The sequence below is a fragment of the Phyllopteryx taeniolatus genome, chromosome 1, assembly GCF_024500385.1.
Source record: "Phyllopteryx taeniolatus isolate TA_2022b chromosome 1, UOR_Ptae_1.2, whole genome shotgun sequence".
Lineage (NCBI taxonomy): Eukaryota > Metazoa > Chordata > Actinopteri > Syngnathiformes > Syngnathidae > Phyllopteryx > Phyllopteryx taeniolatus.
The window spans coordinates 27,542,423-27,558,244 of NC_084502.1; the positions used below are offsets into that span (position 1 = coordinate 27,542,423).

Below are 15,822 nucleotides of genomic sequence, written 5' to 3' on the forward strand. Positions count from 1 at the left end.
TGCACAAATGTTCGAGAGTTGTAGGTTTGGCAACGAGGTGCCTGCACCTTGTGTCCCTGCTCTACTCGTCTCATCCTGCACAAGGACACACACACACACATGCACACAAAACATGTGGGGTGGAGCTCATGGAGCAGAGGCAGGAGCCCTAACGGTGAGTTCTACGCCAGCTCCTTTCTGAGGTCCAAACACGTTACTCCAAATTGTTAGTAGGTGTGGGTGTGAATGGTTGTGTGTGTCAACCCTGTGACGTCTGGGATAGGCTCTCGCCCCGACAATCAAGATAAGCAATACAAAAAAATAAATGTATCTAATGGAAGGACCGGAAAAAAATAAATTAAAAAAAGCGGGAAATAAAACAGACAAAAATGAATTAATGTAGAATTGTAATCAAACGTAGTTGCCTTCCTGTCCTTGCAGGGGCGACCTCACCATTGGTGTGTACGCATTGCAAAGATTCTGTTGTAAAAGCTTACTTTCAGAAGACATGATTCACCGAAACATTTTATTTCGGGAAACCTATACCTCTGCGTTTGCCCTCATTCCGTCCTCTGCCCAGTGCAGATCTGCCATGGCTGGCTAAGTTTCAGAAGCAATTTGGAAATGTAAGTAGGGGGCTGCCATTCCAGCTCTACTCAGTGATGGAGAAAGGCTATGTGGGGGGGAGAGAGAGCTGGGCAAGACAGACTTCCAGGCCTGCTTGTGATTCCTTCATTCTGAATATTTAGTAGGCGCTTTGTCAGATATTCTATGCCAGACTTGCCAGTTCCTAACCGCCTGTGTTAGAATGCGTGCCATCACATGTCCACGATGATAACACTTTAATGATGTGGGTGTTGGAGCAGCAGCAGGCCTGCCCCGGGCCGGCCCATCATGATTGCAAATGAAAGAGCGGAGGCGGAAGACGCTATTTGGGAATGACACGTGGTCAGATCTGACAACTGCTCTGACGTTAATGGACACTCGCTGAATACAATGCCTCAGGAGCTGAGCCTCCTTTTATATTGTCAATAATACGTATGATATTTGCAAAGTTACTCATCTGACAGTGTAGAGCAGGGGTGTCAAACTGAGTTTTGTCACAGGCCACATTGTAGTTATGACTTCCCTCGGAGGGCCGTTACAACTGTGAACCCATATAAATGAAAGATTACCTCCTATGCTGTAATTACATACAGTATACACACCACATTGATGAATTGTCATGAGCGGAACCGAGGATAGGACCCAAAAATGCACGACTCCAAAACAAAAGGACAGTTTCAAAAAGAGAGAGGTTTAATCAACGGGCAGAGGTCGGTACACAGGCAGGCAATCCCAAAAAGGCAACAGTATCCAAAAATGTGAGGCAAAAAGGCGAGGTCGATAATCGGAACAGGGTCTAGTCTTACTGTGAGTCTGTGACGTGGAAACAAGGAATGCTGGAACGCGACGACAAGGTACAACGAACTGGCGACTAGAAAGAATGAGACATGAGGTTAAATGCAAGGGGTAATTAGGGTGAACGAGGCACAGGTGGTGAAGATGCTCTCAGGAGCAGGTGTGTATGAGACAGCGGGAAGACAACAACCGGAACACACACCCATGACAGTAACCCTCCATTAACGGCCGGCCCCAGACGGTCCCGAATGAGCGAGTCATCCACGATAAACGCAGACGGATCCCATAAACGTTCCTCAGGCCCGTAGCCCTCCCAGTCCACCAGATATTGAAACCCCCTCCCCCTCCGACGAGACGACAACAGCCGCCTCACAGTGAAGACAGGGCCCCCATCCACGAACCGGGGGGGGAGGAGGGGGCCTGGAAGGCGGGACCAGAGGGGACTCCCCGGCGGGCTTGAGCAGGCTGACGTGAAAAGCAGGGTGGACCCGCATCGACCTTGGGAGCCTAAGCTTCACGGTGACAGGGTTGATGATCTTTGTGATGGGGAAGGGCCCAACGAACCTGGGAGCGAGCTTCCTGGACTCCAGCCGGAGCACATACTCCTTCATAGCCTTGTGTTCCGGCCCTGAAAGACACCCATGACAAGAATAGCCAGTTTTGAAATCAGAAGCCTATAAAAACATGTTTTTCAACTATTCCATTTTTTTTCAAATGGGGATTGGTGACCAAAAAAATCCTTACAAATATCTCAATGGTATTACACCATTTTGATTCGCTTTCGTGGGCCACATAAAATAATATGGCGGGACGGATCTGGCCCAAGGCCACCAGTTTGACACCTGTGGTCTAGATTGAAAATGTTTCCTTGATTGCCTCTCTTATTCATGTATCCACTCTTTCATCCATCACAATAGCAATGGGTGACTTCAATATACAGTGGATAAAAAGTCTACACAACCCTGTTTTTGTTATATACCAATAAGAGATTTTTGCGCATTTGGGAGATTTTGTTGTGGTTTGATGAAATCAAAGTTCAACTTTTTGCTGTAATTCCAAAAGGTACGTATGTTTGGCGCAAACACAACAGTGCTCATCACCAAAAGAACACCATGCCTTCAGTGAAGCCTGGTGGTGGCAGCATCATTTGCTTCTACTAGAATTTGGTCCTTAGACAAGGTGAAAGCAATTCTGAACAGCTCGAAATAGCAATCCGTTTTAGCACAAAACCTTCAGGCTTCTGCTAGACAGAAAAAGTGAGGAAAGGCAATCCTTGAACATCTGAACTAAATTATTCAAATTGTGTCTATGTATTTGGTTTTATTTTGCTTTTTTTTTACTCTGCTGTCTGTCACCAGGTTGGCATCAGAAATGAGAATCTTTCCTTACCTGGATAAATAAAGGTTAAATATGAATAAATGAAATTGGGGTTAATCAGAGAAACATGCTGGCAGGTTTGTGCTAACTCCCATTTAACGTGAGTTTGAATCTGATTCCGAACACAGCCAAGTCCCACTTGTAAGAGGGTGTCCACATTTGTGTGCATGTTATAGGTCACATTAATGGTTAAATAGGTTTTGAAATAATTTATCTTGGTCTTATTTTTTATATCCTCTGATACTTCTTGTCACTGCTCAACAATAACGTCAGATGCGTCTCTACACCACAATCTCCACTCAAACTCAAACTGCAAACATCTGTAAGATCTATCAGCAACTCCCTTCCAGCAATTCTCCTCACTCCCGCTCTGATACTCAACGCTCTCCTCTGTCCTCTGTCATTCACTGTCACTCTCTTCCCTCTACCTCAGGAAACTCAGACACACTCTGTAAAGCAAAAATTTCCAACTGTCAGCTCAACACCTTCTTGACAGCATTGGTTCAAACCTGCCTCCTCATTCTGCTCCCTCTTTTTTTAACTGGCATCATACATTCCTATCTCCCTACTGGAATTGTTCCTACCATGTAAAAATTACAATAGTAACCTCTGTAATGGTCCGTCCGGTCCACAACAATTTTGGACCCCAAGGCTCTGTGCTATGGCCACTCCTCTTTATCATAGACACTGTTTCTCATTCCCATCAGCGATTTTTTTTATTTTTTTTTACTTAAATTCTACTTCAGTGCCAATTTTGTCAAACTTACCAGCGACAAACCTGAATTCCTCCTCGTTGGGTTGAGTTTCTCCATTACCATAGGCAACTCCTTCATTTACCCTTCTGCCCACGTGTCATCCTCGGCAGTACCTTATCATTTCAAGCCCTCCTAAATAACATCACACGATCACACGATAGTTTTATCTATGTAAAAATGTATCACCTTTGCTCCTCCCTCATCCCTCGTTCCACTGCCATCCTCATTCACAGGCTCATTGCCTCTGATTGATTATTGGAATTTCCTTCTTTTTTAATCTACCTTCAAATCCCTTCATAAACTCCACCTGGTTCTGAATTCCATTCACACACAAAAATCCTCCTTCCACCACCATTTAGAACAGCTCTACTGGTTACTGGTTCAATTTGGAATCTATTTCAAAATTCTTCTGCTTTTGTTCAAGGCTGTACATAACTTTGCCTCCCCCCATACCTTTCCAACCTTATTCAGATTGTGACCCCTTCAAACTTCTGCCCACCTTACTACTGTGGGAACAGAGCATTCAGTCACTCAGCGCCCCTGCTGTGAAAGTCGCTACCACCTGACCTGCGCAACAAAAACTGTAATTCCCTCTTCTCAGCCAAACTCAAAATATATCTGTTCATACTGCCACTATTTTTTTATTTTATACTGATGCTTTCATGTTTTAAAATTAGTTTTTCCTCCATCCTTTTTGAAAGCTGGAGTCTGCAGTGTCCTTGGGTGCTCTGGAACATACAGTATTATTGAAAATGTAAACTCCACACAGAAAGACTGAACTGTACTATACCCCATTTAGAATCAAAATAAAATTTTACAGCATTTCTATTTTTTAAATGCTCTTTCTTGCACTGTACATTTTTTTTTAATTTTAGTAAACTGTCTTTTCATTTTCTGTACTTAGTTTTGAAATGCTTTTAATCATGTAAAGCACATTAAGTTACCTTGCTTTATAATACCGTACATATAAGGATTACAAAAAAACAAACAAAAACAAAACAAAAAAACATTGTAGTTGAGGAACATGTGAATTAAGTGAAACTGCATTAGTCCCAAATTTGTTATGGAACTCTGGTAGTATCATAATATGACAACATTAGGATGATAAATGATTACAATGTACTTATACTGTTATACTATGTAGCAGTAGATTATGATGATAAATAGATTATATTTATTTTTCAATGTATACTGTGGATCTACATTGGAGCTCTCATTTCTAAAAGATTCCAATCGTTGTCCAACTGTGCATAGTTTTCATTTGAAACAAAAGGAATATAGTGAAAAGATAAATTTATTTATTTTACAACTGTAGCAATTTTTTGGCTTCATTTTTAAAGGCTTAATTTAATTTTTTTGTAGCGTAGTTGATTTTGACTTTCAGTCACTGACAGCGTGTTGGTTCACTCGTCATCAAACGGCGACAAACGTCACAATTGTTCGACAAAACAGACACGCAACAAAAGCAAACGGCAGATAAAGAAGCAGACAACAGCCAGTGGCGAAAGAAAATGCTTTACAACTGATAAATAGAAGAAAATGTTGGCTCGGCGACCTAGGTAAGGGAGAGGCCATATTTACTTCTGTTAAAATGGCATCTCGTGTTTGTGCACATGCGCAATGTGATGTCCTGTTTTTGCGCGTGCGTGTGACGTCACGGACGCATTCCGTCTCCAGTAGTCGCATATGTTTTTGTTATGGGAACGACTACATCAAAAGATCAGTTTTAATAAAAAAATGTGAATTGGGCATCAGTAGCGGCACGGTGGACGACTGGTTAGAGCATCTGCCTCACAGTTCTGAGGACCGGGGTTCAATCCCCGGTCCCGCCTGCGTGGAGTTTGCATGTTCTCCCCGTTTGCATGTTCTCTAAGTTGCCTGTAGGTGTGCATGTGAGTGGGAATGGTTGTTTGTTTGTATGTGCTGGCAACCAGTTCAGGGTGATAGCTGGGATAGGCTCCAGCATGCCCGCGACCCGAGTGAGGAGAAGCGGCTCAGAAAATGGATGGATGGATGGATGGATGAATTGGGCATCATACCCTGAAGTGTGAATTTCGCCTCTGTCACAGAGTGAATGTGAGTGTGAATGATTGTGTTTTTGTCCTGTGTGATTCAATGGAGACCAACAGTGGTGGGAAGTAACAAAGTACAACTACTTTGTTACTGTACTTAAGTAGATATTTAGGGCATTTGTACGTTTGCACGACTTAGTATTTTTACTTCCTACATTTGCAAACAGATTCTACAGATGCAAACAATTATGTACAGTAATTGACAATAAAAACTAAATGTTCCTTTTGTACATCAACATTTAAAATGTCCTGTTTTTACTGTTACTCATTGTAAGGAAAGATGTTGAGTCAGTATTTCTTTTTTTTTTTTTTTTGTTCTACTTGAGTACAGAGTGTGAGTACTTTTACCACCAGTCTAGACCAGTTCAGAGTGTAGCCCGTCTTTCGCTCCAAGTCAGCTGGGTTAGGCTGAAGCTCCCTACGACCCTGAAAATGATAAATGGTATAGAAAGCGGATGGATGGATTTTTTTTTAAAAACATATTTATTGCGTAAGCACTGCAAATATGTTTATTATTATCTCCCGGGGACAATTACAATATTCGAAAAGCAGGGAATTGATCAATTGGTCTGTGATACATTAGCATGATATACTGTAATTACATGCTTTATTTACTTAAAGCCTATAATATGCGTTGTTTACAGTAACAGCATCTTTGCCTATTTAAAATGGCTGCACTGCACAAGGCTGCTTGTGCTTGTGAGTTGTTTGTGCAGCTCTGCAAGCTGTGCAAATGTCTCCCTACGGATGTCAAATAGATTCTAATTAGCTCTGCAGAATTTAATTACCATACGCTGGTGGATCACTAGGATAGCGTCCCGGCTGAATGGATGTGTAACCAATCACACTTTTCCACAGTTGAGTGCGGCTCACTGCAGAGAAATATGTCCCTAGCAAATGAATGCTCTTTTTTTTGTGTGTGGGGATGACCTTCCTTTATTTTTGTATTAAAAAATGTTTTTTGCCATGTTTCAAGAACTGTACACACATATTCTTGTAAGATGAAATGGATCAACTACCAAAGCAAATTGAAGCAGTTATTCATTTCCACAACCCAATTAATCACATTGGAAAGGTAAGGCCAACCTTTATGAAGGACCCCTCTCAGAGATGTATTATATTCACCCGAATCTGATGGAAATTGATTTTTTTCCCCTATTATTTAAATTGTTTATTTCTCAGCGGACCCTTTGAACTCATAATTAATTAATTCTGCCAATTCTGTTTCTTATGTAAATACACAACCATTTCTACCAGGGATTATTTACAAGAACCCTATTGATTTTGAAACCCATTCAACAAGGGACTGTAAAGACGGTTGCTGAGTTTGTGTTGCTTTTCAGGATTCCACCCAGTGTATAGATTTCAACCAACCCTTTCCAAACGTCTCAGATTGCTTGTATGTCTCAAAGCAAGAAGCCGAGTGACTTGGAAGCTTATGTCTCACAAGATTACCTCGATATGACTTCAAACGTTACATAGCATGTTCTATTCCATGTACTTAACGCTGTTTGTCAAAGCAAAAACACTAAGCAATGCCTTAAACGTCACTTTTTATTGTTAGCAACAATCATTTTGACTAGTTGCTTCATCTGCAGTTAAAAAAAAAAATTATCCATGCCATGGCCAAATTTTGAGTTACTATTTTTTTTTTAATTTGTAGAATTGGTTTCTTTTGGCTCAAACTTAGTTTAGAAACAGTAAGTTTTGGGAAGCAATGTAAAAATGTATTCATGTAAATGCTTGTAATTTTTCATTTATTTCGAGATACTCGAACCAATCCTGCTAACTTGTAACTTAATTTAGACCATTCTAATCAACCATAAATGTCAAACTAAGAATGAAGCAGAGAAGTTACCAAAGTCAGTGGCTAAAGATTATTTACTATCATACTGTAATCAGTGGCAGTCCTAGCTTGAACAATGTCCTGTATGAGACCCCCCTCGCATCCAATCTGGGAGGCTATTCTAACATCCTGCAATGAAATTCAAGCATCAACGCTTCAAAAACTCACTGACAAGAATTGTGAAGTTGTATCAAATCAAAATGTAACATGAGCTGTTAAGATGTTTTGATCGAAATAGCTTTTGATTTAAGTCAATACGAGCTCCTAATGCTGCAAAGTCAACAAATGACTATTTTCAATTCTTTACAACCTATACAATGTTTTGAAACTCATTTGAGTATAATAATTTGAAACCGTTACATTTTTTTGGAAAGATTTGTTCAAAAACATTCAAATTATACTATAATAGTTGATGACTTGAAAATCATGCTGACTGTTATTTGCATCGACTATTTAGGAAAATCAGAGAAAAATATCATTTGCATAATTTGAAATGCGGTGCAATAACAATTTAGGAATCACATATAATTGAAGAACACAAACCCTTATAATATCTCAGTTATTAGCCTCTTGATGATTGGTCACTTGCTTCAAATGCTTGTTTTTGTGAGCAAGTTTCTTAGCGAGAGGCTAATACACAGGTGAGAAGTTATTGACACAAGACAAAAACCTCCTCCACCTCTAAAAAAAGGCACTAAAAGGCAAATTTATGAATTTAAAATTGATTTGGGTAGCACTTTTCATACATTTCATACAGGCGGAATGGTGTACGACTGATTAGCACATCCGCCTCACAGTTCTGAGGACCCGGGTTCAAATCTGACCCCGCCTGTGTGGAGTTTGCATGTTCTCCCTGTGTTTTCTCCGGGTACTCCGGTTTGCTCCGGTTTTGTAAGGAAGTAGACATAGGGGTAGGATATATAAAATAAGTTTTACCTCTTCCAACTCCCTTTTAAATATGTATCATTTAACTTTTTTTTATATATTATTTTGTGTTCAAATTTTTCATTTTCTCACATGCTCAAAATAAAGAATTCAATTCAATTTTTGTTTAAAAAAACACTGCCTCCATGGCCAGGGAATGTCATTTGGCATGTGAAAAATTTTCAGTCAACATAGTTCAAAAAGTAAGGAATGTTTGGTAGTTTGTTTCTTTGTTGTTACAATGCCTCTTGGCATAAATATTATACCGTTGGAAAGCCTGTTTATTTCCTTTTTTCATGGTGTCACAGGGCGACACGGTGGATGACTGGTTACCACATCAGCCTCACAGTTCTAAAGGTCCTGCTTTCAAATCCAGCCTCCCCTCTGTGGAGCTTGCATGTTCTCCCTGTGTTTTCTCCAGGTACTCCGGTTTGCTCCCACATCCCAAAAACATGCATGGTAGGTTATTTGACGACTCTAAATTACCCGTAGGTGTAAATATCAGTGTGTACGGTTGTTTGTCTCGATGTGCCGTGCGATTCGCGGGCGACCAGTTCAGGATCTACCCCGCCTCTCGTCCAGAGTCAGCTGGGATAGGCGCCAGGATGCCCGACCCGAGTGAGGATAAGCGGTAAGGAAAATTAATGGAAGGATGGAGGTATGGTGCCACATTTGTAATGAACGTGTATTGTGACATAAGCAGCAAAGCTGAATTGTAGGTTGCATCAAATCTTCTCTCATAATTCCAAATATCTTCTTCAAGATGAGATTCTAGTCTGGGAATGAACTATATCCTCCACGCTTTACCCCCACAGATCGGAGGTTCATCAGAGGTTACCGCCAGAATTTGGGAGTGGAGAGGATGGCATGGCCTGCCAGCAGTCCTGACCTCAACCCGACTGAACATTTGTGGGATCAGCTTGGCCGTGCTGTTTGTGCCAGAGTGGCCAACACAACCACGCTGGCTGACATGAAACAAATGCTGGTTGAAGAATGGGATGGCATCCCACGGCAGTGTGTGGTCAGGCTGGTGAACAGCATGAGGAGGAGATGCCAGGGTGTTGTGGCTGTGTATGGTTTTTCCACACTCTACTGAGGCTCCTGTTTTTTAAATGAGTACATTGTTAAATTGTCAATATGTGTTGTTTCGTCAAACTTCAATGATCTAATCCACTCAACAGCAGTCAATAGCAACAGCAAAATAATCAGTTTGGCATTGGCAGAGAAGATTTGTCAAATCTTTCATGGGCGCAACCCACATAACCCAGAGTTCTGCTGGTCATTCCTCAAATGCATGTTCCTTACAAATGTGGCACCGTTTAAAAAAAATAAATAAGGTTTCCAACAACATGAGATTTATTGCCAAGAAATGTTGTTACAACAAAAATCTGAATGATTTTTTTTTTTTTTTTCGCTTTAACCCTTGTGAACCAATCAGCTCATCACCTCCCAAGTCTTGTTCAGCTGTAATCATGTAATAAAATTTTTTTTCATAGTATTGTCATGCTACGCCCTGCTGTTGAAAAAGGTTTTGTCGTGTTCCGTTTCATGTCGTATTTTGGGAGAATTCAATTATTCTCTTATTGTCCTGCCTGCGCTCCTGTGTTTTGCTACATTTGGGACCACCTGCCTCCAGCATGACAATGAGGCATTGTGACACCTTCAGTAAAGAAATAACTATAACTAATTTTGGATGATATTCAGTCCACCATATTTGTGGTAGTTGTGTCAAATATGTCAGTGTGTTGTGTCACTCTTTGGTATTTTATTGTGGGGGACAGAGCTCTTTTTAAGTAAGAAAAATAAACAATTTTGAGATTATGACCTGGTTTTGGTCCTGGTTTATTGTGTATGCAGTGTTCATACATACTGTAGATATGCGTGTTTGTGAAAAACAGGCTTGTCCTAGATCAGCAGATGAACTTGTTGTTTCCTCTGATCTGGTGCAGAACATCCAGTGCTGTCGAAAGTAAACAGACAACTTTTCCTTGTTACTTGAACAGAAGTGATACATCAAAGATGTTCACATTAATACAAAAACTTGCACAAGAGCTTTGTGTATTGATTATCTATTCAAAAGAACACCCAGTCTATTAAACTGCAATATTTACACGTACCCTTGCATTGTTTTTGACGTTAAGCATACAGAATTTAATGCTGTATTGTTCTACTGCATTTTCATTTATCTGTGATAACCTTGGAATTTTTGTTAATCAGAATCAGAATCATCTTTATTTGCCAAGTATGTCAAAAACACACAAGCAATTTGTCTCCGGTAGTTGGAGCCACTTCAGTACGACAACAGACAGTCAATTGACAGAGAACACTTTTGAGACATAAAGACATTAATAAAAAAAAAAACACAAAAAAAAAACAACAGTCACTGAGCAATAAAAGGTTGCTAGTAATCTGGTTATGCCGGTACAATTAAATTTTGTATTTTTTTTTTGACAATTGTGCGAAAAGATGTCCTCTAGCAATTAGAGCCGTTTGAAATGACTAATAAAACAATAGTCCGGTGCAATGACCATTGTGCAAAGGGCGCCGAGACTTCAAGAAATGTATGCAGTTTAAAGTGACTAGTAGTGCAATAATCTGGGACAATGTCGATTGTGCAAATGTTGCAGATGCTACTCAAGCACATAAGTGGCCAACAACATATGCAAATAGTGCAGCGTGGCAAGACTACTACACTGAGTGAACGGGTAATGTATAATTGGCCCGACAGAAATGTCACAACAAACACAAGACAAGAAATTGGCAGCATGTTACAATGGAATTGTAAGTTAACTGTTTAAGAAGTTAATGGCAAGAGGGAAAAAGCTGTTGGAATGTTCAGTAGCGCCGACCTGAGGGAAGGAGCTGGAAGAGGTGGTGACCAGGATATGGAGGCTCCAAGAGGATTTTGCATGCTCTTGACGTAGTTCTGGCAGCATGCAGTCGAAGTTTGTCATTTTTTGTAGCAGCACCAAACCAGATTGTGATGGAAGAACACAGGACTGATTCAATGACTGCTGTGTAGAACTGCCTCAACAGCTCCTGGGGCAGGCCGTGCTTCCTCAGAAGCCGCAGGAGGTACACCCTCTACTGGGCCTTTTTGAGGATGGAGTTGAAGTTGATCTCCCACTTCAGTTCATGAGAGACTGTAATTCCCAGGAACTTGAAGGTTTCAACGGTTGCTACAGGGCAGTTGGACAGAGTGAGGGGCAGCTGTGGCGAAGGATCGACGATCATCTTTACAGTCTTGAGCGTTTTCACCTCCAGGTTGTGTCGGCCGCAACGCAGCTCCACCCGCTCCACTTCCTGTCGACACGCAGACTCGTCACCGTCTTTGATGAGGCCGATGACTGTGGTGTCTTCTGCAAACTTCAGGAGTTTGACAGCCGGGTGCGTTGAGGTGCACGTAACACGTGAGAAACAAATACTGAATACTAAACCAAAAACTAAAACAAAGGGTTGCCGTGACATAAATAACTAGAGGGATAAAAAAAAAAAAAAAAAAAAGGGGGGTGTGTGGAGCCACAGGTAGGAAGGAAGATATCTAACAAACAAAACCCAGACACATAAACTGACCTACATCAGGAAACACATCACATACGAGTCGAGCCGGCTCAGGAACAAGGCAATATAGGCAAATGCAAAAGGGTGCCGTGGCCTCCAGGGGGCGCCACAAAAATCGGGGAAAAAAATCATCTTCAAAATAACTGCGTTTTTACATTTAAACTACTCATTACAATGAACTCTTGAAATGGAAATGCTAAAATGAATGTAAAGAAATGGCCAAATAATATTATTGCAAGTGATAAAACCAAACCACATAAGATACTGTAATGAAATGATCAGTTGTACTACATCACTTATTTAGCACAGTGCACTGTAAAATTGATAACTTGCTTCTAGACGAGTTGCCTCAACATGGTATGCTAATTCGATTAGGTATCGATTAGGTTTTTAAAAAATATATATAATAATTAAATTATTCTACATTTTTGCTTATATCTTAAATTGTTATCTTAGAAATCAAAGACAATGGTAAAAACAATGCTATTCGATTTCTTTTATAAGAGTACCGTATTTTCGCGACCATAAGGTGCACCGTATTAAAAGGCGCAGTCTCAGTTATGGGGTCTATTTCTGTATTTAACACATACATAAGGCGATCCGCATTATTGGGCGCAGGCATGGTAAAACATACGCTAGCTTAAAACATACAGTAGAATGCTTGCTAGCGTATGTCTTTAAAAAGGCAGCGGGAGCAAAACTGAGTTCGGTTGTACTTTATTGAAGTATTTAACAATGTACTCACGTTATTTTTTGATCAATCCTCATCCACAAATCCATCAAAGTCCTCATCTTCTGTATCCGAAATGAACAGCTGGGCAATTTCGCCATCAAACATGGCGGGTTCCCTCTCGTCATTGTCGGAGTCAGTCTCGTTGCCGGGGGGCTGTTCAGCATTGATGCCGGCTTTCGCGAAAGCTCGGACAACAGTCAAAGCAGATACCTTAGCCTAGGCATCCACTTGCAAACCAGGGATTCGTTGATCTTGAATTCTCTCGCGGCTGCTCGATTCCCATGTTCCTCCGCGTAACTGATAGCTTGGAGTTTAAACTGTGCTTCGTAAGCGTGTTTCTTCGTAGGTGCCATTTTCGGGGGTCCTTAGCCAATACATACCTACTAGGGGCCTCTTTCACGCGCACCCTTCCCCCTTTAACGTCCGCATGCTGCCCTCAGTCACGTCCGCCTTTCCTCTATATAAGCAGCGTGGCAGCAGGAAATGCTCCCAGTCAGTCAAGCGGAACACCCATCAAAGTCACACAACAACATTTACAGAGTTTGGAACTCGGTGCACACATAAGGCGCGCCACATTATAAGGCGCCCCGTCCATTTTGGAGAAAATTTAAGACTTATAAGTGCGCCTTATGGTCGTGAAAATATGGTATATGTAAATTGCTGATAAACGGGGGCGCAGTATTAATCTTGGCTAGGTCGCCTCATTGGTTAGGGGTGGCTGGCTCAGCATACAAGAACAGATGAACAAACGGTCGGTATCTACAACTTGCAGATGCTTTCCAAACGATTTTCTAGGAAATGAGCAAAGAAAAATGTAAGTCTGATGGTGAAAAGCAAAGCAAATACCCGCCGTCTTGCTTTGGCTTCTGCTGCGTTTAAATACTCAGCTGACGATCCTCAACAGCAGGTTCAATGCAAAAGGCTGTGGGCAGCAACGCTCAGCAAGAACACTGTGGAGGCAAAAAAACTAAACAAAGTAGCACACAGGCAGGCTGAGAAACAGGAACATGAAACGCAGGATATTGTTTTGTGTATGTATGCGTGTGTGTGTGTGTATATATACAAACTGCACAAAAATATAAAATAAAAACGTATCACTTTTGTTTTTGCTCCCATTTTTCATGAGCTGGACTCCAAGTTCTAAAACTTTTTCTACATGCACAAAAGGCAATTTCCCTCAAATATCGAGATAATCCATCCCACCTCACAGGTGTGGCATATCAAAATGCTGATTAGACAGCATGATTATTAGGCTGGCCACAATAAAAGGACACTATGAAATGTGCAGTTTTATCACAAAGCACAATGCCACAGATGTCGCAAGTTCTGAGGGAGCGTGCAATTGGCAACGCTGACTGCAGGAATGTCCATCAGAGCTGTTGCCCGTGAATTTAATGCTCATTTCGCTACCATAAGCCATCTCCAAAGGCATTTCAGACAATTTGGCAGTACATCCAACCGGGCTCACAACTGCAGACAACATGTAACCACACCAGCCCAGGACCTCCACATCCAGCATGTTCACCTCCAAGATCATCTGAGACCAGCCACCCGGACAGCTCCTGCAACAATTGGTTTGCATAACCAAAGAATTTCTGCACAAACTGTCAGAAAACATCTGAGGGAAGCTCATCTGCATGCTCGTCATCCTCATCGACCTGACTGGAGTTCGTCGTCGTAACCGACTTGTGTGGGTGAATGCTCACATTCGATGGCATCTGGTTTGCTGATGTCAACGTTGTGGATCGAGTGGCCCATTGCGGCGGTGGTGTTGTGGTATGGGCAGGCATATGTTATGGGCAACGAACACGGTTGCATTTTCTTGATGGCATTTTGAATGCACAGAGGTACCATGACAAGATCCTGAGCCACATTGTTGTGCGCTTGCATGGCCAGCGTACTCCCCAGACATGTCACCAATTGAGCATGTTTGTGATGCTCTGGATCGGCGAATACGACAGCGTGTTCCAGTTCCTGCCAATATCCAGCAACTTCGCACAGCCATTGAAGAGGAGTGGACCAACATTCAAAAGGCCACAATCAACAACCTGATCAACTATGCAAAGGAGATGTGTTGCACTGCGTGAGGCAAATGGTGGTCACACCAGATACTGACTGGTTTTCTGACCCTCCCCCCCAGACCCCCCCACAATAAAGCAAAACTGCACATTTCAGAGTGGCCTTTTATTGTGGCCAGCCTAAGGCACACCTGTGCAATAATCATGGTGTCTAATCAGCATCTTGATATGTGAGGTTGGATGTATTATCTCTACAAAGAAGAAATGCTCACCAACACAGATTTAGACAGATTTGTGAACAATACTTGAGGGAAATGGTCTTTTGTGTATGTAGAAAAAGTTTTAGATCTTTGGGTCCAGCTCATGAAAAATGGGAGAAAAAACCAAAGTGTGGCTTTCAGTATAAATATATATATATATATATATATATATATATATATATATATATATATATATATATATATATATATATATATATATATATATATATATATATATATATATATATGTGTGTGTATTATATATATAAAGACATGTCCTGAGGTCTCTTGCAGGTATCAACACTTCCAAATTCTAAAAGTAAATTTGGCTCCTCACTGGCATAGATGCTAGGTGACTGTTGGAGCTGAGCTGGCTTTGCTCAGCACATCTCATACTTCCCTTCCCTGTCGTTCCCTTTGTTAATTAACATTTCAACTTTCAGCTATGGGGGTAATTATCTTCTGGACACAGAGCATAATTAACTAGTATAACCGTCATGTTGTCAGAGTGCAATGTCTCTCTCTTGAAAAGTGTGATGGATGAAGGCCTCTGTATGGATGATGCTAAAATGAATATGCTATTTTCAGGTGTTGTTGTTTGGGGGCTTTGGGGGTTGATCCAGGGAAAAACAAAAAAATAAATCAAGGCCTCTGGCTCACGTGGACTCAGAACATTTGTTCCGCACTGTCACGGATGGAGGGACAGACAGATAGATAAAACGTACACTGCTCAGTATCACATTTTGTACTGAGGAGGGAGAAAGTTTTGTCAGATAATTGATGTTTTTTGTTCATTACTATTGAGAAATGGAGTGCAAATGACATTAATTTTTTGTCTGGGTTAGAGAATATACTAACAATGATTTTCCATCATTGGTGTCACATCATAAGCAAAG

The 15,822-nt window shown here is 41.2% G+C and overlaps 1 protein-coding gene and 1 long non-coding RNA gene across 5 annotated transcripts in view; one reads left to right on the plus strand and one right to left on the minus strand.

Moving 5' to 3' along the window:
- The window catches only part of nlgn4xa (neuroligin 4 X-linked a), a 90,868-nt gene that overhangs the window by 60,608 nt on the left and 14,438 nt on the right, over positions 1 to 15,822 (plus strand). The window lies entirely within an intron of this gene.
- LOC133483617 (uncharacterized) lies at positions 1,258 to 14,768 on the minus strand. Of its 3 annotated transcripts, none has more exons than XR_009790162.1 (3): positions 13,495 to 14,768; positions 10,225 to 11,657; positions 1,258 to 2,008 (listed from the first exon to the last, which is right to left on the minus strand). It is a non-coding gene; the product is annotated as an uncharacterized LOC133483617 (long non-coding RNA). The 3 variants fall into 3 exon arrangements; XR_009790161.1 differs by having other exon boundaries at positions 10,225 to 10,314; positions 12,661 to 14,768; XR_009790163.1 differs by lacking the exon at positions 13,495 to 14,768 and having other exon boundaries at positions 10,225 to 10,314; positions 11,204 to 11,734.